Raw genomic sequence first — 5,079 nt, 5'->3', positions numbered from 1 at the left:
TTTAGTCTGTTAGGAATTATGAAATGTTATTTGTATATTTGCACAAAATATTCAAGAACAAGATCGAATATTACTCTTTTTGGCCTGTTGTCCTCATAGATTATAGAATGGTCTGTCCTCGATCTGTTAAATTACTTAGTATATGAAATCATGATCTACACTCACGAAAGTGAAAGAAACGCACCCACAAAGAAGGTGTTTTGTAAAACTAAATATAGCTGGAAGTGGGTGACACCAGAAGCAAGACACATTAAGTTAAAAAAATGTTTTAATCTAATCTAGTTTAAATCCAGTTTAGATAAATGTAATAGGTTTTAATAGATAAATCGGAATGTATGTGTGTGTGTGTGTGGAAATTTTTGCATCTTTTCATAGTGTACCAAAACAAAAATTACATTATAAACATATTAATTCTATAACATAAAAAGTGACAATTTTGATATTAAAACAAACATTTTCAATCATAATAAACTGCTTAATTATGTATAGCCAATACATATGCTTATTTTCTGAAAAGCCATTATCCATTAGTTCACGGACATTTCTGCTAACTCTTCAACACGATGCAGTGCAATTCCAAATACAGGTAAAGCATCTCTAAAAATATTTTTAATACACATTGTTTAATTAACATTACATTGTTTGTTTGTTTTTCAGCTTGCTGCTTTGGAAAAATGTCAGAATTCTTCTGTGATGCATGTTGAAGTTTGTTTGTAGACAAACTCCACAAAGTTCACAGTACCAAAAGTGCCCATATAATTGAGGAAACACCTATATTGCGACACACTTCATGCATTGGCAGTGTGAAAGTTAGCACATAGTCCCACAATGGTGTGTGATCTGTGCATGATCGGTGATCTAGGTTCAATAGGGCCACATACCATGATGGCTGAAAGACATTCTATACTTAACATCCAAGAATATTTGTCCCTGGCAGACATGAGTCCATCCAGAATAGCAACAGATTATTGAGCCCTGCTATCTAGGCTATAAATAATTAGCAAGAATGGAATTAGCGGCACCCATCAGTAAAGGTTCTTCTTAGTCATTGCTCAGCATGCCTGGAGAGTTCAACTATAATGCAAGGTCAGCGCAACAAACATCTGTTTTTACAGATGCATAAAAACTAAATATTCCTAAGTGAATGTATCTCGCTTTAAAATACTGCAAACCGTACCTAAGTTAAGTGGGACAAGGAGAATGGTATCTCAATTAACATGTAAGCAGCACCCACACAGGTTGTCTGGCATTTCTAACCGTCTCTGTGTCTCCATAAAAGACTGTTCAAAAGCAGAATGCTAAAAGGGACGTTCCCCTGTGGTGTTAGAGAGAAGCAGAGCTGGCAGGACCGCCCCTTTGTGGAAGAGCTCTTACATAATGTCAGTTTGAACAAAGAGAAAACTTACTGACCCTCTGAACCCAGATCTTTAGGAAAGGAGGGTGACAGGCAGATTTAACCCTTTAAACCTCTCAGATGGGACTTCAAATCAAGTGACTTTTAGACTTTTGTGTTGGTCAGTTGTTCCAGGGTTTTTTGGTGAGCAACTCTGCAGAGACTGTATCCAGCAGAATTTAGCTAATAAAGAAATTTAGTTGAAACAAAGCCTTTTTTTCCTTGCAATTACTTCCATATGCTTGCACGTGGATATTTAACTGTCAGTATGTCTTGTCTAGACGTGCCCTGGATTTAAACCAATCGTGGTTTAGCTCCAAAAGGGCCAGCCAATGGCAGGTTGCAGATCTTGTGGGCTTGGTGAAGGAGTGGCTCTGAAATCTGAGTCCACATATGATGCAACTGGGAATGCACGGTGTAAGAGAACAAATCATGACTGGTAATTTTGGGTAATTCTAACATAATTAATCCATTACTGGATTTAATATCATGTCAGCGAGCCAAGGTTTGAAACAATAAAGATTCCTGTAAAAAAGTTTTCAAATACCTGTATAACAAGTGAACTGGAGTAACCTCCAGTTAACTTTTATATGCTAGATGACTGAAGAAGGTTCCCTTGTAGAAGTGCTGTTTTTGTTAACTAAAAGTTATATATAAACTACAATCTTAATACTAAAACAGTATTGTACCTTTGCAAGTTAAAGATTACAGTGCAAAAGTGACTTGTGCTGCCATTAAGGCTTTTGGAAATGTCATTGACTGGCTGAATATTTCATACCATGAGACGCAGAGATATATATTTGAGGTGTTAACTGAAGCATGTCTTCATTTAGTTGCATTTTGCATTTACTTTCAGACTGTCCCCAGCGGCATTCTTAGCTCATCTTTCTCATGACTCTGTCTCACCTCAGCGCTGTACCGTGCTTCGATTTCTATTGGCTCTTTTGCATGTAAATGCCCCCATTCTCTTCCATTCCACTGCTTTAGTTCAGCACCAGGCAACCGAAGAACCAACGACTAACTCTTGAGAGTACGAGTTATACAATATTCTCTTGCATTTTCCAGCTAACCTGTGCTTTTTCAAGGTGTGGGTATGTAAAGGACTTGCTAGACATTCCAAACTATCTGACTCATGTGTTGAGATACACGTGGGTGAAAAAGCTAGTTTATGGGGTAGGCCCTATTGACTTGAAATTAATAAAAAAAAAACGTGGATTAATTCTCCTGCGTGATTAGTCCTGACATTCTCTGCTCACTTAACTGCCTTTGTTATCTGTTAACGGTCAGATATAGAGCAAGGTAGCGTAAGAGAGGTAAATTACAGGACAGTTTTATTGCTGAATGACATTTTATATTATTTTATAACAGTAAGACAAGTGTCCCTGCTGCAGAAGAAGCCTGAGTCAGGAATTATCTGACTTGTTCCTCAGCATAATGCGCGGTCTCCTGAGGCCTTTGTCTACGCAGACTCATTTCTAAATTCTGTCTCGTCTCTTTTCCCATGAGCACTACAGTGCACTAGTTTCTCAACAAACTGATTGTCCCTTCCTCTAAAAGACTGCATCACCTACTTTGACTGACCTTTTACCGCTGTGAACTGCCCTCCAAACCTTTGAATTGGGTGTGTAAAACTCGTTTAAGAGATACTACCAAACTACTAAATGCTTTGGGTCGACAATATTTAGTTTCTTTGTCTGATTTTGAAAGAAGACTCGTACAGTCTCCATAGGGCTGCATTTATTTGATCAAAAATAATGGTGTGAAACTGTTAATTATTCCTGCAATGTCAACGCTGAATTTTCATCAGCTTTATTCTAGTCTTCAGTGTCAAATGTTTCTTCAGAAACTACTCTATGCTGATTTGGCCCTCACGAAATATCAGTAATTTTATTTTTATTTTTAAAAACACGTCTTATATATTTGAGAAAACCGCCATACAGTTTCAAAATAGAAATATTTTGTAAACTTGTCTCTACTATCACTTTTACTACAAATTGAATGCATGTTGCTCAATGAGTGCTAATTTCTTTCTTTAAAAGAATCGCACCGATTCCAAACCTCGGTATGGTAGTGTTGGCTTATATTATGCAGAAATGTGCAATTATGTTGTTTCTTTCATATAAGCTAAATGATTAAACTTGAACGAATCTTCTTTAGCTTAAAAAAGTGCAATTTAATTACCTTCTCAGGTCAGGGCGCAGATGAAGTCATGTTAGTATGTAGTGCCCCCTTGAGGCCAGTGCAGCAGTTTTTCCTATTATGTTGCAAACGTTTTATACAAGCAGTAATCCACATGAGGCTGGTGTTAAATTGTATTTACTATAAGTGTGGAAATTTCACCTTGACCAATGCTACAAACACACTGCAAATCACAAGCAAGACTTGACAATCATGCTTTATTCTGGTTGACTTCTTAAAAAAAAAAAAAGAAAAGAAAAAGAATCAAATAAACAGCAATATGCCTTCTTCAGTCAAAACCAAGTACTTTCTTCAGGTCTCGCTGTATTTCCATAAGTAGTGAAACTAAACTCTATCTTTACATCTGTGTCTCTTAATTTAAATATTTATTGGTTTCAGTTCAAACAAAACTTCATTGATTGTCAACACAAAATCTAGCTTAGCACCAGTACAATAAAACTGTACTTTAGCTTGTTAAAATACTGTTTGCAGTGTGGGAAAACAAAACAACTTCAGGATAAAGGGATCATTATTTGTACACTGTCAAATAAAGCACCAACCATACAAAGCAATTGTCATATATCATTTGTCTGACACACACAAAAAACGTCAAATATATTAATGACTATTAAATTAAGCACAAACAACAATCAGTGTAAATAAAACACACCACGTGCCACAAAGCACGCTGGAATCTGGTACACCAGGAAAAATTGGGAGACGACCCCTTCCGTGAGCACTGGAAAGCAGTTCAAGACGGAATCTAGGAAAAAGGCTTTAGAAAATCCTTGAAAAAAAAAAAACACTCCACAGGATCTTTTTTTTTTTGTTTGTTTGTTTACCATCGGCTGATACCTTCAAATAATTCAACCAGTGGATAAAACCAACAGTGCATCAACCAAAGCAAAACCGCAGCGACGTCAGATGTCACAGGAACACGTCCTGTGCCTGCCACGTTACAAATGAAATAAAGGGAAGGTGTAGTGTTTCTGGCAGAGCTGCAGTGGTGTTGAGGTTAAGGAGGGCCGGGGTGAGGAACATATGCTGTAGGTTAGGGGGGGCTTCTGGGAGCTGAGAGAGGCTTGATGGTTTACACAGGAACCATCTGGCCCAAAGGCATTCCTGCCACTGTTAGCTTGACGTAAGCCTCTTAGCTACACACATTTAGTTGACCAAGATAAAAAAAGACTTGGATTATCACTCCTTCTAAAGGACCGGCAATAACGAACGAACATAAAACATGTTAATCTTAAGTTACAACCAGATGCGTTCACCCTGATGTCAAGATATACATATATATTTACTTATACATATAGGTTTATTTAAAAAAAAAAAAAAATTATTGAAGAGTGAAAAAAACAAAACCCTACACAAGGAGCATGAAAGTTGCTTCCCAGTGGAGTCCGTCTCCAGCCTTTCTCCATGGGTGAGGGCATGCTCCTTAGGGCCACTATCATTACTGGGAGGGGGGGTATGGGGTGGGGGGGTGGTCTGTCAGAAGAATGTCT

Source organism: Carassius carassius, chromosome 29 (genome assembly GCF_963082965.1).
Source record: "Carassius carassius chromosome 29, fCarCar2.1, whole genome shotgun sequence".
NCBI classification, from domain to species: domain Eukaryota; kingdom Metazoa; phylum Chordata; class Actinopteri; order Cypriniformes; family Cyprinidae; genus Carassius; species Carassius carassius.
Note: the sequence above shows the minus strand (reverse complement) of the source record.